The sequence below is a fragment of the Anser anser genome (genome assembly GCF_964211835.1).
Source record: "Anser anser genome assembly, chromosome: Z".
In the NCBI taxonomy this organism is placed as follows: Eukaryota; Metazoa; Chordata; class Aves; order Anseriformes; family Anatidae; genus Anser; species Anser anser.
Genome location: NC_139723.1, coordinates 83924037 through 83943806, shown reverse-complemented (window position 1 = coordinate 83943806; position 19770 = coordinate 83924037). Strand labels below are relative to the sequence as shown.

Genomic DNA, 19770 nt, shown 5'->3' with positions numbered 1-19770 from the left:
TATTTGTTGCACTTGATTTAGAAGACTACAGATCTACTAACTTGGAGAGGAGAGGAGAGGAGAGGAGAGGAGAGGAGAGGAGAGGAGAGGAGAGGAGAGGAGAGGAGAGGAGAGGAGAGGAGAGGAGAGGAGAGGAGAGGAGAGGAGAGGAGAGGAGAGGAGAGGAGAGGAGAGGAGAGGAGAGGAGAGGAGAGGAGAGGAGAGGAGAGGAGAGGAGAGGAGAGGAGAGGAGAGGAGAGGAGAGGAGAGGAGAGGAGAGGAGAGGAGAGGAGAGGAGAGGAGAGGAGAGGAGAGGAGAGGAGAGGAGAGAGGAGAGGAGAGGAGAGGAAACCTTTCCCCTCAACTTTGTGAGAGTTTCTAAATAAAAAGACAGTACAAGACAAGTAAGTATCGTATTTCTCTGTGCAATTATATGGAACCTTTCATGTGAAGATCTCAAAGCACATTTCAACCATTAATTAAACCTCACATGCTCTAGGGATTGAGGGGGATATTATTAATCTGCTCATTTGTAAAATACAAATGGAGCTAACAAGGTGAGGCATCTTGCCTTAGGCTGTATGGCAGAGCAGGAGCAAAGACAGAGGCACAACCTTGGGGCCAGATTTTCTCTAAAGTCAGGAGTTTTCCTCCTGCAGGACTGATGAAATTAGGAAAACACGACATAGGTAACACGGGGAAATCCAATTCAAGATTTGATGCAAAATGGAAAAAAATCCCATAGCTTCATGATCTTCAAATCCCCTTCGGATCCTTTCCTCTACTAGACCTGCCACTTATGACCATTGTCAGCACTTGCACTGCCCAAAAGAAAAGCCGTAATAAAGTGAAGACCTCTGCATAGAGCAATATATATGGGCAAACACCCACAGAGCATTGAGGTGGTCATGATGCAGTATTACAGACCTCAGGACACACTGTCTCTTCTAGTCACCAGGTGTCTAGGACATAATGAACTCTTAATTAATGGCTAAATAATGATCTCTTACAATTAAGCCATCAGAGGACAGAGCAAAGAATAATGGTAAGTACAACTCCCTGTTTATAGTATGAGTCCCTCCCATTTTTTATGACCTAGACTCCACCTTTCTTGTTCAGGCTTTTCCTTTCCTATTTTGCTTGCACAAAGAGAAGAGAAATGAAGTTTTTGTCCCAAATAAGCCTTTCTTGGGAAATTAGGAGCATCTCTTTCTGCATTCAGGTTTTGGGGGCAGAAAGGGAAGAATAGCTCGCCTGAAATTTTAACAATCAGTGTGGAAATACCCACATATGAACCCCTGGCCCTTGTTTTTTCAGCCACAGCAAAGTTACCCTGCTGCGAAACCCTTGGGCCTGTCCATCTGCCGTACAGTATGGTGAATACCACTACAATGGCACTTTAACAATAACTGTGCTCTTTTGAACCTCCCCATTCAAGTCACTCCATTGATTACTTGGAAGAATGCAGACTCTTGTGTTATTTGATCGGCACATATACTCTGAGCATTTAATCCCCTCAAATATTTTTCAATAACTTCCTTTAATTACAAGGAAAACACGTCGAGTGATGCATGCATTGAAGAGCTGCCCCTCATGTCTCTCTCTCTTTCCCTCTCTCTCTCTCTTTTTTTTTTTTTTTTCCTGTTTAATGAAGTATTTGAATCACTTTTCAGCTTCTTAATCCTATAATCCTGGAAGGAATTTGCTCTCTTCCAAACCCTGGGGGTGGCAGGCTTATGCTTAGTACAGTACACCCCGGAGATCTTTCAGCAGGGTCTCTCCAGAGAAGTCCCAAATGCCTGCATTCCTCAACTGTGTTTCTGGAGTTAGAGCTATGTGGCCAGCAGGTAACCCGGCCCCACCAAAAACACCTTGCTTGAGTGATTCAGGGACTGACATCCTTGTGAGGTGCGGGGACAACACACCATGGAAACCACAAGGTGTTCAGAGAGGTGAACTTTGCCAGGAGGAATGGGTGCACGAGACCAATGATTTTATTACCTCTGATGAATTCATTCTTCTGGAGGACACAGAAAGGCAGGGCAGGGCCACCTTGCTAGAGCTGCATCCTTGCCTCCTGCTGCCTTCCAGTCCCCAAGGAGGCTGAGGAATGAGGGACAGGTCTGTACAGCTGCTCTTCTTGGAAAGGTTGGCCTGGACCTGCTGGCTGTGTGGTCTGCCTGGAACCAGGGCTGGGTGCATTTGCAGCACGCGACGCTTTCCCCACTGAGCATGGTGTGCTTGCTGCACAACTTCAGACTTGTCTAGCTTTGTTCAAAGCAAAAACTTTGTTGGTACAAGAAAATAGCTCTTTGTGCAATGCAACCAAGATCCACGACTCTCCTCCTCCCAGTTTTCCTATGGTACCAAGGAACTCCAGTGACACATGAAGTGAAAAATTTCCACCTCATCTTTCCAGGCTGTTTCTCAAGGGGTGGCCTGTGGATCTTTAGGGATCCATAAAATGCCCAAAAATGGTGCACAGAACAACTGCAAATGAGTAAAACACAGTAACGACCCAAACCCATACCTCGTAATTCCGAATGTGCCAGCAGGCAGACAGGGGAAAGGAAAGCTGTAAATACACTTTCAAAGTTTTGAAGCATTTTTAGCTGGTTGTAAATCAAACACCGTGGGGCTCCCCCGAACAGAGCAGGCCTTGGCTTACTCACCAAATGTCAAAGTGCTCTTTCGCGACAAGCAGCCGCTGCAAAATCATCTGCTATTCCCTCCTCTCCTGTTCTAGGCCACAGTGTTTAGCTTGCTTGCTTTTTCTCTTGCTTGTTACTTCATGTAACCACTGTGTTGTACTGGTTAGTTATCTCATCCCATTACACATAACCATTGTCATTGCATTTTGTGCTAAGAAATGACTGGGAAGCCTGCACAACCCAACGCATATCTCTTCAGTGCCTTGCTGAAATAAGAGGCCATCCTCAATGGAAACATGGCTGGAGGAGCACATGGGACACGTTGATGTTAAGGTGGATGCAGCATGGACACGCAGGGCACAGGGGGCTGCTTGCACCTCCTCCGAGGCCGCTGTTGAGGGATCGGAAACTTGAAGGCCAATATTTCACTGCTGGAGCAGCCTGAAAGCCTGGCTTGCTTTCAAAGGTTTGCACATTTTCGTGCAACTCTGACGATCAGTTTTATGACCTGACAATTGACAAACTTACTAACACCTTCATCACAGCTCAGCTGGCAGAAGATGATGAAAAATTATGTCATGTGGTGATGTATGACTGCAGCTTTCCACTGCTGTGATAGACTCCAGTATCTGTTTATACCCAAACAGCCCATCTCAGGTTGTTCTTCTACAGGGGCAATGTTGTGGGTGCCTGCTTGGCTGAAGCGCTGTATAATAAGCAGCAGCATAAATTAGAGACTGTCGGTGATGCAAAGCAATTGCCTCACACATTCCAAAAATTCTTCACCAATTTCACCAGAAACTTGCATTAAGGAAACACAATTTTGCTATTATCAGAAGAGAGCCGGGTGTAGCTGCCATAAAACTAACTGAGGAATTGCACCTCTAGGAATATTTTGCAAGCTGCTCGTATATGACAGTAGTGGATGGGATACATGTCCTCTCTAGGAGAAAAGTCTCATTAGAGTGAACAGGAGTGACAGTTTCTCCCCAGACTTTGCATGTTTGTAGTGCCTCCCTCACCTTGAGCTCGGAAAGAAGCTGGGCAAGTTTAATGAATGAAGCCCATTAAAACCCTCAGTGATAGCAGGCTTGCAGAAGGGTGAACCCTTTTTTATTTTTTTATTTTTTTTCTCTATAATTTCTCTTATAAAAGTACAGAAACCTAAATTATAACCGGCAGCTCTCCCTGGGAAGCCACATAGCCATGCCTCTGTCCTTGTAATAGTCGTACTATCAGCCATGGCCCCGCCCTTGCATGGCACTTCAAAGCACCGTAAAGACTATTATCCCCCCTCAAAAAGGAGAAGGAAGTGAAATTCATTGCACAGAGGAATCGCTCAGACTGTGGTGGGACAAAAATGCTAGAGGAAATGGACCCCCACTGGGGTGGCTCACCTCAAGCACCACAGGCTAAGGGCTTTTTTTTTTTTTCAGAAAAAGGAGGTTTTTGCTCAATGAGCTGCACCCAGCAAAGACAACCTGGGAAGGTGGTGTTGCTGCAGCCATAATCCCGCTGGGACACACCGGAGCCTTCGGATCACAAGCATGTTGCTTCTGTAGGGTGATAGAAGCCAAGATGTGGGGGGCACAAAGGGGTCCCACCACAGTGGCTGCATTTGGAGCCGGTACTGTGCACGGGAGGGAAGAGGAGGGGAGAGACCCCACCGAGTCTCTGCTCTCTGCAGCTCACAGATGGGCAAATTAATAACAAGAAAGGAGTCCAGCTACCAAAACTGCCCTTCTCCATGCTTGCCACATTGAAAGACTCCCTTTTATAAGATCCCAGGTGTGCTAAATAATAATAAAAATACTAACCATTCTTATAGACATTGGTTATTCTTATTTTTCATTTATGATAAAACCCAGGGAGCTCCCCACAATCCCTCTGTGAGCCCCAGCATCCTCGCTCCCCAGCCAGCAGGGCCACGAGGAGCAAAGGAGAGGGAGCAATGCCCGAGGGCGCTGGCAGGGCACAGCAGTCACCGTGTCACTGGGATAATCTGGTTAAAGGAGGAGGCCAGGGCATAATTAAATATCCTGGCCTGAAGTCCTAATAGAGCAGCTGGAAGACCTGATGCTCTCCCCATAATAAACTGTAGCTCATTTATTACTGCTTTGCATATGCATCTAGAAATGAGTTCAGCCCCAAGCCCTGGCCCTCCCCACTCACTATTACCAGGGATACCGACCTTCTGTTTGCAGATTTTTGTTGTGACTCTGACACTTATCTCCATCTGAGAAGCCACAAAAAGATGCAAGGAGATTTTATCTCATATTTTCCTGCAGAAACAACAAACCCATGCATGGCAAAAGCTTCTTACAAAGTCTTTGCAAGGCTGCAAAAAGAAGAGCTAGCCTTTGAGACCACTCTTCTATCATTTTGCTGCCACGTTATCAGTGAAGATGCCTTGACTTCCAAAGCATCCTTTAGTAATTCAGCAGGTTGAGGAGCTGAGGACTCACACAGCAACTGGGTGCTGGGCTCCTCAAATTGGAAGAAAACATATCTTAGCTTCTGTGAGTCTAGCAAGACAGACAGGATGCACATGCTGTCTACTGATGTATCGGAGGTTAATACCAGGGAGATAAGCAAGCTGTTTAAGCTCATTTGCAAACTGTTAGCATGAGAGAAGAGGGCATGAATAAATTAAAGCTATAACCTGGAAGACATCTCCTGTTTAGAGATGATGACAATAATGGTGCTCAGGATGTCCAGCGTGCCTGGCTCTTGCTGGTGCCTGAAGCTCCATTTTGGTTGTACAGGGAGCCTGGAAGCCCAGCTGGGACTTTTTTAGATGGGTAATGGTAGGATGATAATTGCACCCTTTGTCAGCCTGCTTTCTCCTGAATACATTTCCTCGTAGTTCTGGAGTTGAATGGTTTTCCTCATCCTTTGGCACCAGCTATTTTTGGTTCCTTCAGAAGGTGAAATTGAATTTCCCGATGATGTAAAGCAGGATAGCTCCCCTTTAGCCATGGAGCTACGCGACTATAAAATTGGCAAGAGATCAGTCAGACCTTCAGATACAGCAGACATTAACAGCTGAAGTTCATTCAAATACTGTAGCTTCTACTTGGATTATCTCACCCTTTTGTCAGGTTAATCAAAATGTGCCTGGCTGCCTTATCCCTGATGCTCAAAGAACACATCATGTACTCTGACCTTTAGCAACATGCAAGAGGTCTATATTTCACATGCCAGCTATTCATCAGGAAGAATGGGTAAACCTAATGGCTTCCTGCAAGAATGCTATTTTTATAGAGATAAAGAGAAAAACAATCTAATAAAAACACTGTCTTAGAGAGCAGCCATCATTTTCTTCTTGAAAAAAATTCATTTTTACTGGTAAGACAAATCAAGTCTGCCTTGCAGATTTCCACCCTCCCCCCCCCCGCCCCCCCCACTAAACAGAAGCAGCTGCAAGGTAAATAAATTGCTAATTTTCAGGGGGCTGGAATTTGGAAAGCAGCAGACATTTTTCAGGACTCATTCTTAAGCAGAGGTAGTGGCATGCACCTTTAACGTTCGGATGCCAAGCTGTCAGCAAGCGACTTCAACACCGTCTTTATCTCTCCTCTTTTCTATTTATACATTACACAAAGCTATTTTTTCCTGGGTTTAATTGCACATCAAAGGCCCAACTGAATGGATTGGTTTGGGAGGTTGCTGATAGCAACGCTGGGGAATCCTGCAAATGTAGGTCTAAAACTTCTGTTCTTTCCATTGGTATATTGGCTAATATGGGGAAAGCTAGTGAAACACTTAGCAAGCCAAAGCACCCTGGTTGTGCCTCTATTATTTGCAGGTTCAAGTTGGACATAGAGAAGATGAAATAACTATTTATTACATTAACTCCCTCCCTCTAACCCCACACTCCCTACGTAAAGACACAATGACACCGATGACAACGCTCATTTCAGTCTTTCAGAGCCAGAGTGGCAGACCTTTGAAGGCATTCATGTGCCGGAGTCCACCAACATGTCCTGGAAAATGGAGTTTAGTCTCCTATTCATTCAGAGATGAGTAAAAATGCTTTCATTTCCCGGTTACTTTTAGGCTAAATAACATGTTTTCACATTTGTCTGTCTTGGCAAATTCAGATTTAGATGGACTGTTCCAGGATTACAGGAACATAAAAAAAATCATGACATTAAAATTGATTGCATATTATTATTATTGCATAATATATTGCCTATATCCAAATAGGCATTGGGCTGAATGTCCCTACCTTGGTGCGAGCATGGAAGTACCTACTCTTCTATATTCCGGACGTAACAGAGATGTGACCACCACAAAGCACCTCAGCTTGCTTAAAACCATTTTCCTAGCACCGAGCCCATCTCTGAGCTTCACACACAAGAAATGTGACTGGACTACCTGCTTCAAAATCTGTGCTGACACCACCGTTTGCAGCGATGTGGAACACAAGAAGCAGATGAAATGGAGCAGCCCTGGCAGTTTCGGATCCTTTCAAAACCCATGAGAGCAGGAGCAGATCAAACATTTCAGGTATGGAAGAGAAGAAGAACTTGCAGGGGAAACCATCAGCACAATCCTACGGAATGACATTTCACAGCTGATGTTGGGCAGAGCAGGAACTGGCTGGATAAAACACGCTGTCTGTAAACAAGCACAACTCCAGCCTAAGTTGCACAGCAGTTTTTGACACATTGACTTCATTATTTTTGTCTTCTTCCCCCAGCTTTTGAGCTCATACTGACTTAGCTTCTCTCAGATGAAATCTCTGGCAAAGCTGCTGGTGATTCAAGATCCTTAAAACTCCTTTGAATGTCTCAATGTCAATTATTGCTTATTTATAAAAGGAAAGGAAAAGCAAAACAGAAAAACCCAGACTCAGGAAATAATGAATAGACAGAGTTCCACATTCATAAATAAAACAACATACTTCCTATAGCTCTTACATAATGTTAAAGGGATGTTTTGCTTTAAAACCAGCACCATTTTAGTAGGTCTTTTTGTTCTACTACTGTTGTGCTACTTTTAAGTGGGAGAAGTGTTTGACAAGTGAATTTTCAGTAATGACAGCCTCAGCGTTTATTGACTTTGTTGCAAATACTGAGCTAACTCGCTATTACTGAGCTCAGCAGCACCTGCGAGCATAAACTAAAACAGTATGTGACTGGTGCACAGTGCACAAGAATTTATTTAGATCTTAACCCAGCAGAAACCAATGGCCAAACCTAGAACACTTAAATGTTGTTAGAAAACCTTTTCCCTCTCTGGACCAGACATTATCCACCTCTGTGCTTTGCTCCACTGCACTCACACACGTCTAAGTTACCATAATAATTTATAACAGTGTACATGTTTGTCAAAGGGATGTTTTCCTAAATGGTTTCTGTTCTCTTGCAGACAGGTGACTTTCTGAAGAGCACAGCCATGGGAGCAGGTTTGGGGTGAGGAAGAAGAGCTGGAAGACCACTCAGCCCTGGTTGCCACTGCTTCCCCATGCCACTCTGGTCTCTGTGGACCTATCCCTTGAGGACTGCCTCCAAATAGCTTTAGAGAGCCTACCTGGTTGCAGATATGGCAAACTAATTATATGGAGCCAAGTCTCAATGGAAATAATAATAATAATAATTACAATGTTCCAAACGGTGCCCATCTGGGAATCTCAATTAGCTTTACAAACAGTAATTAATTTAGCTTCTTAACTCTCTGCAAGATAGAGAATTACTAATGTTCCCATTTCATGGATGGGGACATAAACATGCAGAAATGTCTACAAGGCAGTAGCTGAAGGCAGCACATTCTCCTTGTCCATTCTCTGAATTGGGCTGTCAGCTGATATTTCCCGTCTTTTTATGCAAAACTGTATTCTGCAGTTTCGGACCAAAGAAGAAGCAAGTCTCCAAAGTCTCCATTGGTCTGACATAAGTAAAGCCTGCAGTGCTCAGTGTGAGACCTGCATCAGTACCACTTCTTGTCTTCCCCTTTGCTATGCTGGAAAATGTACCCGGAGGGGAACCCACTGGATTTTACTTAGTAATCCAATGGTGAAGTCTCCCTAATGAGACCGACAACAAACTTTCCTTTATTTCCTTTGCTGAATGGCCCCACAAAGATGTCAGGTTAGCCAGCAGCAGACAGACCTGCAGGGCTGGTCAGCCGGTGCACGCCTCCAACCTTGGATATAGGGCAAGAAGTAATGGGGCTGCAGGGCAGCACCCCAGTGCAGCGACATAACCTCTCCTTCCCTAAAATTAACACCAAGCCAGCCATACCCACAGAGCCGCCCTGAGCGCTGTGATCCCTTTGGCATTTTAAATCTCCAGGTGAATTACAGGATTGCAGCACACACACGCAGAATTAGGTACGTCATGACCCTGCAATAGTGCTCAGTAAGTTTATACAGGATGGGGTGAAATAAAGAAAAAGACTAAAGATATCGGGGGCAATCTTCACTGAGCTTGATTTGCCTGCTTTCTGACAAGGAAAATCTTTGGGTATGCCCAAGACATTAAAAATGTTTGGTTTAGCTGAAGGTTAATTGAATATGGTATGAGCTTACTGACGGTTCCACAAATATTCATGCATAAGCTGCCTGTGAATGGGAGGCTGTCCCGCAGGTAAGACAGGAGGTAGGAGCTGTTCTCATCTATTTTTAACCTGACCACAGAGTAGGTTTGTGACTTGGAAAAAATATTTTTATAGTGTGTCAATTTCACAAAAAAAAAAAAAAAAAAAAAAAAAGGCTTGCAGCTGGTGGCCATGGCAGCTGTGCTGCAGTGAATGTAAAGTGGATGAAAAATATTACTACTGGACTGTGTAAGTGGAGATTTCAGACCCACACACAGTTTGTAGCAGTTTGGAGACAACATAAACTGCCAGGCAATGGGGAATGAGGTCCACAGCAGTGACGCTGCTGGAAAAAGGACCCGCGTCCCTTCTGAAGCTTTCCTCTACTTTAATTTTCCTAGTTTAGGGTTACTAGTTGGGTCACCCACAGACTCCCTTTGCCACACTTCTCTGACCTGAGCCAGCAGCTCGTCTGCTTTGTTTCTATTTATGGCCGGTACGAACTGTGAGGGCTGAAAACACGTCCAGGGGATCTTTTACAACTCCTTGTGACGAGGAGGGCTGTAGGCAGCAAAGTGTGTCACCTGCATGTTTACCAGCTGCAAAGCTGAAACCGATAGCAGGGTACAAACAGACAGAGCTGATGGCCTCACCTCTATCTGATACCTCATGGGTCAGCTCACATTTCTGGGGCTCCTTCACGTCCCCCTGGGGATGGTTGGAAACAAGTCCTGCTGCACCCCAGTGAGGGTGGGCTCATGTTATCTTCCCAGCTGCCCAGCATGGAAAGACCAGGGTAAAACCAGGTGCATAACAAAGCCCTGAGTGATCAACCTGCTGTTCATCAGGCTGAAATCCTCCCAAGCCTTTGTATCTGGGGACAGGGCTATTGTGGCTTTGTTCTTTCTCCTTGTTGGTGGTGCTCTCCAGGCACCTGCATGCTGGAGCTGGCTGTGAAGGCAAGCCAGGAGGCACAAGCACAAGCCACCTCCTCTCCTTGTGGCCAGCCAAAACCACATGAAGCAGCTGGGAGACAGAACGGTACGTGCAAAATGCACCGGCACCGAGGAGCTAGTGATGCAGAGGGAGGAGGAAAATTGCAGGTGAAGATGCACCTGGGAGATGAAGTAACCTTTTGGCATCTCAGGCAGAAGGACAGAGGAGGAAATGCTATCCAGCCCTCTGTAACCCTGACCCAAGTCGGGGAAGGGAATCAAGCAGCTTCTGAAATCCCTGGTAGATATCATAGTGGTTTACATTCAACTTGTCAGTCAGGCAGATGCACTCCTTAAATGTCCCTGATTAGCTCTCTTCCCCAATTAGCAGGAGAAGAATCACAGCTCTTGTGCAAAGTGGCTATGGAGACACCCATTAATTTCCATGGCCTTGAATGTAAACAGCAATGAAAAGCTCCTGATAACTTTCCAGGGAGACTCGCTTCGCGTGCAGGTGCGTGTGTGCTCGTGTGTCTTTGCCCTCTGGAGAGACACGAGGTCTCTCCCCGAAACAAGTGACAGCCCAGGGCCACTGCCCCCAACAGACTCCAGCTGCCTGCTCCCTGACAAGCTTCTTGGGAGGATTCTTTGGTTTTTAAACGTGGTGGCAGAGGGGGGTGAGGAAGGTCATCTCTGCACTCACCAAGTAGCTGGGAACAGCAGCAGCATTTCTTGCTCCCCTAAAAATCATCACCCCTCAGCGATGCCTGCCCTGGCTGGCAATGAGCGCAGGGGCAGGAGGATGGTTCGGGGCTTCACCTGGGCCCAGGGGAAAGGAAGAGCATGAGAAAAAACAGAAAGAAGCTCTACAAATGAACAGTCAGCATAAACGAAGCCTATCAGACCAGGCAAGAAGCTGAAGCATGGCTGCACTAAACAAATCACGGTGGAATCAGCAATTGGCAAAGTAATTGGTGTTATTACAGCTGATGGAAAATTTCTGATGCCGCCCATGTTCGCTTTTGAAACACTGCTCAGACATTTAATTTGCTCAGTTCTCATGTAGCTGATTGCTCCTTTTTTTTTTTTTTTTTTTTTTTTTTCACCTTCTGGAGTGCATCAGGTAACTATCTACAGACAGAAACTTTGGGATGCTCTTCCCTGGCTCTGTCCACCTCCCGGAGAGGAGGGGACGCAGCTTTGCATGAACTGAGCAATGGGGGAGAAATGCATGGAAGAAACAAATCTGATGTGGGAAGCTGAGTCGTTTCAGCCTCTTCATTGCCCCAGTTCCTCCTCAGCTCAGCTCTAGCACTACCATATGGCTCTAGGCTTGCAGCACCTAAAGTCTGAGCATCCTCATTCCCTAATTTGAGCCCTTCCAGAGCTGCCTTGCAGAGGAGTCAGGCCGGTGTGGGCAGACCACAGTGGGATTTAGCACTGGGACTGCTCCAGCTGCTTCAGCGTGCAGGCACGTTGTCCAAGCACCATGCTCTAAGCGACGCCAAGGAAGGATGCTCTTGCCCACTTCCCTCCTCTATCTGCACAACCACAGGCTGCCTTAATGGGGAAAACCGCAGTGGAAGCCGCTCTGCAGCCGCATGGAAGGACGGCTCCTCAATTACCAGGGTGTCGTTTCTGAGTACGCCCTCTCCCTGGAAGCAGCGGGAAGATTTCTGAGCCCGCCTGATTGATTCATTCATCGGCCGATTTCACTGGGATACGATCCATTTAGATTTACAGCTCATTTCCAAGGAGGAGGGAGCCCAGAGAGGCTCATCTGTCATATCCTCCGTCACTGCAAATCAAAGGCAGCTCCTCTCTCGGAGACTCCCGATGCTGAAGGGAGAGGGCGTTTGGCAGCCTGGCTCCCTGGGATTTCTGGAGCTGCCAGACACCAGCCCTCTTGTCTTCCCTGAAAATAAAAATAATTAAAAAAAATCCCTCTTTGGAAAATGCTCTGGCATGAGATGGCCAAAGAGGATTTTGAACCACTGCATGGCTGGAAGGACATGAACACCACAGGTTCCTGATCTGGAGACCCAGAGGATGGTTTCAGGATCAAGCCCCTGCTCTGGAGCTTTTAGGACCCCCATATATGCACAAGGTTGGAGAAAAGGCTCATTTTAAGTAAGTGGGTGCCTTTCCACCCAAAACAGCTGGCTCATTATGGGTGATGAATTGTCACAATAAGCTTTCAAGGGGAATTATAGCGTTGTCCTCATGCCTTGGTGCCTCCCACATCACTGCCACCACCAGACCCCAACAAGGGTGTGAACCCCAACATGGGGTCTGGTGAATCCCACAAAGCTTCAGAAGGAGAAGAGTGAACCCAAGCTGCTTTCAAAGCACATTTGAGGCCAGAAGATGACAAAGTGGCAAGTTCAAGGCATGGAAAATCATCTCTTCCCTTCCCTGTGCCAAACAGGGCTTAGAGAAAATCCCTCCAGAAAGAGCCAACAGGTGATGGTCAGTGATATAAATGGAAGAAAAACACAGGGAGCACCACACTACTTCTCTACCAAAGTGATTTTTCTCATGCTGTTAGCAATTCTCAGTCCTTGACTCTGTCAGGGAAGATTATCTGGCTGCAACCCTGGGCCTCAAGAAGCCAATGGGATGATGCCCGCTCCTTTCACCCTGCTTTAGTGCAAGACTTTGATTCACGCCCTGACTTGAGCCTGTCTACAAGCGGGTAAAGCCTGCCATTGGAGATGTAGTACACTCCTGGGACGGGATTTAAGAAGATCAAGGTTTCCTCCCACCAGTGCTTTTGACCTGCTCTGTGGCCACAATGAAGTCGCCTCACCGAGTGCTTTTTCTGTTCTTTGAAATGGGTACGGTGTCCTGCTCTGCCTCGTGAGACCCTGAGATTTATGTGCGAAAAGCATGACATAAAAACTAAGTATTGTCACATAAAGCAAGACGAAGATATAAAAAGAAGCCAAGGCAATGTGGGTGCCATTAAAATCCTGACACTGAGTGCTAGAAGTGGCTCAAATTTGCTGCGGTCCTCCTGCTGTTCCCTTTTATTAAGCACAGGGAAATATTGCCTTGCAGATAAACATTGTGATGTGGTAAGTGTCCAGAATTTAATGGAGTCATTATAATCGATGAAAATGTAGCTTTCATTACTTTATGAATGCCTTATTCATGTATATATTTTTAAAAAGTCCAGAAAGAATGTTTTCCCTATGTAATTGCCAAGTAAGAGTGTAAACAACTTCTGCTAACGTACCTTCATCTCCTCTCCAAGGCTGTCTCTCCTGCAGAGGAAAGGCTCTCATTACACAGCCTCCAGCCCTCTTCCAGACCTCTCCCAGCGCCATGCAGACAGCCCAGTAACAGCTGGCTGCAGCTGGCTGCGTCAAGAGGCACCCAAAAGCCTTTTCCCGCTGCTGCCTGCCTGCCTCTGCCCATATGTTGACTCCCATCTGAACCTTTTAATGTCGTGCAGTCTTCAGGCCAGTAACAATCTCACATTTGCTTTATGATGCTCTTACTGTGGCAAGGATTTTTATGGACTACCACAATACTGTCTTCTTAGCTGCGGACATGCTGCTGATTAAAGGGGTCACATTGGTAGCAAAAGGATCTATGACGTCTTTATTTGTTCACGGGAAGGATGCACTGTGAGTTCAAATTTCTCCTTCCAGCCCCAGTCTCGTGGTGCTTTGATCCCAACCACCTTCAAGAATAAAAGAGGAATTTAGGTCTTAAATGTGATTCAGTCACCGGTGTCTCGGTTAACACCATGCAGAAAAACATTGTTTTCTTTGTTCCACGGGACAAGGCTGAGACCACAGAGTTGAAACAGGAGTAGTGTGAAGAAAAAAAAATAGAAAAAAAAGAAAAAAGTATCTTTTTAGCTAAAAAGGGCCAATCATTATCTATGTAAATAAATGAGGGGCTATTGAGTTTTAATAACACACTCTTTTTTTGTTGCTCATTCATGAAGAGGGATGAGGAGATAATGTTTTGAGGCTTCAAAAAGCTTTTTTTTTTTTTTTTTTTCTTAAATCAGAGAATTACACAACGTGGTGCTTCAGTACCATGAACACCTGCTGACAGTATGATTGCAAAACAGGACATTCTTGAGGCTGCAAAAAAATGGGCACAAAAAAAGAGAATCCTGTTATCAAGCAAAATATCTGAAGACTGTGGTCGAGTGTGTGTTTTTTCTCTGACTTTTAAAAGCGTCACATCCTCAAATTCAAACAAGCAGATGGCTGCCAGAAATGCTCTGAAACCAGAAAGCTGGTTGCGTTGGACACATCATTTTGGTGTCTTGGCCTCTTGACTCACACATTGATTTTTATTTCATTTGGTTTTGATCCAAGGCAATTGGAGAGGATTTTAAAGTCACCGGTGACCTCTGAACTTCAATGATGGCATTTTGGGGCATTTTATCTACAAGAGGAGATAAGGGCAGAAATGGCCACTCATTCACCTTCCAATGAAAAAAAAAAAGATATAATGACATCATTTGTGGTTTCAGTTTCAGCAACTGAAGCAAGCTGCTGAGGCTGTACAGACAAGAGGTGATGCTGCTGGAAGGGAAAAAATGTTTTCAAGAGTGTGCAGCGATGGCATTACCTCTTTTTTTTGTGTCTTTTTTTTTTTTTTTTTGACAGCACACAGCCACAGCTGATGACGACCTCCTCTCTGACTCTGCGTATTGCACAGTAGCAGTTGTGAGCTGTAGGTCACACCACTTCCAGTTGGCTGAGGGTGTGAATTGCTGTTTCTTCCCTATCTGAATGAGTGCAGAAATTTAATCTTTGATATGAAGATGGGTTTTAGGAAACCCCAGTAGATGCAGAGCATCGCATTGTGTCTCAGACTGCTCTGAGAACACCAAACCTGACCTTGATTCCTCCCAGAAAGATAAAATATACGTCTCTTGCTCCTCACATAAACACATTGCTACCAGCTTCTCGGGGCTCCCAGGGATGGCTGAGCAGAGGAAGCCACACTAGCGGGGTCACCGAGACTCGGACAGGTCCACATCAGGGCCGGGCGGCTGCTGCTGCTCCTGCCATAGGGTGGTCTCCTCCTGCTCTCATTAGCTGATTCCTCGGGGGAATTACGGCTTGGTGGAGGCATTCCCTTCTCCCAAATGCCCACGTCTCCTTGCTGAGCCTCACTGAGGTTATGCCCTGCTCACATCTGGGTTTTCCTTCCCCAGCACTGCTGTTGTTCAAACAGAGCTCCTCGTGAAGAAATGCTATCAGTGCCATAATGCAGTTCCTGCTGAAATACAAGGGCTGGAACAATATTATTCCTGTGTGGGGAGCACTGTGCCAACTAATTTTGGTGGCATACAGATAAAATACTGATTTAATTTATCTGGATCTAGTAAAATCTGGAAAGAGCTTATAGGAAATCATGTTTCTGTCTTAGTTAATGAAATTCCGGTCTGGTTCTGGGAAGACTGACAATCGTAAAATCAATCTGCCAAACTTTCATTCACAACTTCATTGTGAAGCTGTTAGGGATAGGGCACGGTGCACCAAACCCACAGGGGTGCGCGGGCGGCAGCGCAAAGCACTGCTCCTCCTTTCTCCCTGCTGACACCAGGGCTGGTGCCTCTGGATTTTGCCAGCAGCTGCTTTGCTGCACCCAGCACCCACAGCAGGCTGAAATGAAACCCTGTGCACCATATCTGCAGGTCGCGTGTGCGCTGATATGCTTGTGCTCACGTCCTTGTTGGCTATTAGGCACGGAAGGATGGAGCGCCAAAAACATCAGTCCCAGGGGACAGCGGCTGTCGCGATTATCAACCTGGCTGCTCTGCAAGCAAAAAACCAGGGTGTAGCAAGTAATGACTGCAGAGGTTGATGCCTTGATTTCTGCTGCGTGGATCGATGTTAACAGTAATATTATATTTCCAGGGCATACTCAACTGACAGAAGTATTGATTATTTGGTATGTAGAGGTGCATTGATACTTGATAGCAAACTAGGACACCGAAACAATAAATGTGGAGCTGTTAACAAGCAACACATGGCAGTGAGTCTCGATGACACAGCTGGGATATCACTTTCTTTCTCTAAAAAGGAACATTTTTAACACGTCAAAAATATAATTTTCATATCTGACTTGCTGAAACACCTGGGGAAAATACATTCATCACTGAAACCTGCAGATTAAGGTCACATTTCCAAATAAGTGCCAGATTCAATCAATAACTTCATCCCCACTGTGACCAAACACTTGAAGTATTCATGAAGAGAAAATGTTTTGTTTGATATGTTTAAACAAAACACTTCAATTTGTTGTATCAGACCATCTTGTGAATGAGCAGATTTCAGTGAAAGAAAAGATAATGACACATTATACTCTGGTTGCAATAGTGGAGCCAACGTTATTTCTTCATCTAGGTTTCTGATTCAATGTGAAAAAATCCATCCATATATTTAGATAGCTTGAAAGAGAACTTTATCAAACAAAGAGTTTCCTGATACTTCAAAGACATAACACTATATCCTTCCATGAGCTATTTTATTATATCTAAGCCAAATGACAATTAGCTTTTTGTCTAAGACAATTGTCTCCAATGGACACATTTAACTATCAGCCATCAAACCATTAAAATGAAATTACAGAGAACACCAGTCTCATGGCTGGAGCCTACTGAAAAAGGAGCCTCCACATGGTGAGGGAGAAGGAGACTCTTCCTGCAAAGATGGCCCTTGCTGTTTCATGAAAGAAAACTCAGTGACTTAAAACTTCTCTGAGCTCAGAGAGGCAGGGGAGGTAACTTGTAAATATGCAGGACATGCGCCTGTACTATAGTTTTTATGGGGCCAGTATGGACTTTTCTCTGCTGTCAGCGTGTTAAGCCCTGTAGGCTCAGCAGCCTCAGCCTCTGCCTTCAGTTTGGAGAGGTCAGGACCACAGAAAGCTGAATCAGCCCCTGATGGTGGTTCCCTTCTCTCTCCTGCTGCTGACAAATGGAGTTTAGGATGATGGAGTCCAGTTTCTCAGTTGGGTCTGAGCCTCTTCAGCCACTAGCAAGTTAAACATGCCCAGAAATATTCCCAGGCACCATGGCCAGCTGGCACAGAGCAGTTCATATCTCTGCTCACAACCATGTCTTAGCTTCCCTAACACAGCAGCTAAATGCAAATAGCTCACTGGGACGAGCCCTGATCCATGGTTAGGAATGATTTAAGAGTTTGCTAGTTGTCGGGGACCAAAAGCATGCCAAGTTCTAGTAGTTTGAGTATACCCACGTATATTCATTCCCATGCCCAGCAACGTTCCCAGACACCACTTAGTTTGCTTAAGACAGATGTAGCCTAAGGCACTGGTATGATATAAATGTCCTTCTTCTTCTCCTGCCCAAGATCACCAGTTTCCAATAAGGGGAAGGGAGGTGTATGGCTCTAAATTTGGTTATAACAATAATGTTTTGCTGGTTCATGATACCACTCTTACTCAGTGAGATACTAGAGCTCACTGGTGTCTGCAGCCTAAGAATAATTGCAAGGAACCAAATGTTCTATGTTTTAAATGCCAAAGATGTTACACACAGGCAGCTTAACTCCACTAACAAACCACTGTCCTCTTTTTCCTATCCCACACTACTGTCATCTTCCTGGTGCTACATCTTCAACACTTGTCGCTTTAAATCGCATGCCCCCAGCAAAGCATCCCACCTCCAGCGGTTACCATATGCTCTAACCATACTGCTCTGGAGGACTGCAAGATGTTCTCTATGAGCTTCTGTGCTGACCTGAAGCCCAGTGAGCCTGTTTCCATGGGTCCCTCTGAGCTACAAGAAGCTGAACACAAGAGCTTGCCTTGAGAAGAACTGAGTATATCGGGACCAGGGCCATCTGGCAGAAGACCCAGCGGCACTAAGTCAATCCCACATCAAGAGGGAAGATCTTGGTATGCTGTGACCCAAGCCCAGACAAGCTCCTGCTCCCCACAGAGACCCAAGCACTACAAGGTGGAAGCATTTCATACCTACACCCTGATCACCATGCACACCACAAAGCCTTCTCGGTGGCAAGGTTTCCAAGCTACCACCAGAAGCTCCTACTCTCAGGCGCCTTTCCAAGGAACCCACCTCTTCAAACAGCTTCACTTGAGATGCTCCAGAACTCTTCCATGTATTTACTGTATTATGTGTACGTATTTATATGTTATTGTCCATGTATACTTGTCCAGCTGTACTTCAGCAGCAGCACTTTTCTGGTGTCGCACCCACCCTTTGCAGCGCCCATAGGGAAGGTGGTGGAGACTGGTGTCGGGCAGCTGGTGCCTCCTCGCAGCTCCTGCTTGGACACCTCTGCAGCCCTGGGAGCTGCAGTTTGAAGCCCAATGTGGGCTCACAGCATCCATGTCTCACTGCGGCTGCCTGACTCGGGGAGCTATAATGCCAGGAGGATGGCAGATGAGTTAATGCCAGCAGATAATGCCTTAAGATCCTATGATCTAGTGCTAAAGGGAGGAGGAGTGGGAAGCCCAGCAGGCACCTGATTGAAGAGGCTGGGGGAGATAAGAGGAGACGGTGTCCTGCTGTGTATTTCCTCCACCTCCATAACCTTCTCATTTTCAAAGAGTTTCCTTAGGACTTTGGTAGCTATTGTTCTCCAGACCTGGTGCCTCAGCATCCCCACTACGCTGCGAACAGCTCGGGAGTCGTGCGCTGCCAGCCCTTCTCTCTCTTCCTTTGGGGAAACGAGCAGATTGCTCGGCTCAAGAAGAAACAACACTTGCACAACTCAGACATCCCCACTCTAGCACGTGCACAGCTATATTGCAGAGTCCAGTCCACAACCAGCAGGAGCTGTCTGTGCTCTTGCAGACCCAAAAACATTCGGACGTCACCGGCGTCTGTCCTTCCTCATCAGAAGTGGCCTTGGCAGCCAGATCAAACTTGGGCACAACCATTCCTGACGTGCAGAGTCAGCAGGGAATGAGCATTCTTCTTCATGCGCAATTATCCAGGATGCTGAATATTAATATTGGCCATTAAGATAAAAAGGAGGCTAATTTAAACCTACCACAAAGTTTAAGGAGAAATCCTGAGCCGGCAGCAAGCAAGATTGATGTAAAAGTTATTCTCATTTCTTTCTGGTTCCATGAAAAGAAAAGTACTAGCAGGGCTATACATTTTTTAAAACCTACACTTTTTTCTAAATAGGGTTGAAATAGGTTTAAGTGTTACTGTTATTATCACAGAAATGACAGGGAGACATTTCCATGTGAGTGCTTCCCTTCAGTGTCAGATATCCGTATTCACAGTGTGCATCCCTTGGATTTGGGGACTGCAGCTCCCTGCCGTCCAAGGACTCAGGGTCCATTTTGTGCAGATTTTTCTGCCAAAAAGTGGTTATTAGTAACAGCAAATGTTGCAACGTCACCCACGCTTGATAGAAACAGGAGGGTAGGGTAATATTAGGAAGAAACTGTAAGCTGTAATATCCAACTGGACCTGGCAAACTTGAGCGTGTTTGGATCGCCTGTTACAGTATTTCACTCCCCTGCTTTCAAATGATGGTCCTGGCCCTGCTGATTAACCACCTGAATATAACAAAGGAGGATATTCACAGGAAGGATCTCACGATAAAAAGGCTATTCCTGGCCCTCTTTCCATCACATCATAATCTGTCCACTAATATGGCTTGAGATCTCAGCTGATCAAA

General features: G+C 45.7%; 1 protein-coding gene across 7 annotated transcripts in view; it reads right to left on the bottom strand.

Annotated features, from left to right (window-relative positions):
* SETBP1 (SET binding protein 1) overlaps positions 1 to 19770 on the bottom strand; it is a 261023-nt gene that overhangs the window by 118439 nt on the left and 122814 nt on the right. The gene's annotated exons all lie outside the window — the stretch shown is intronic.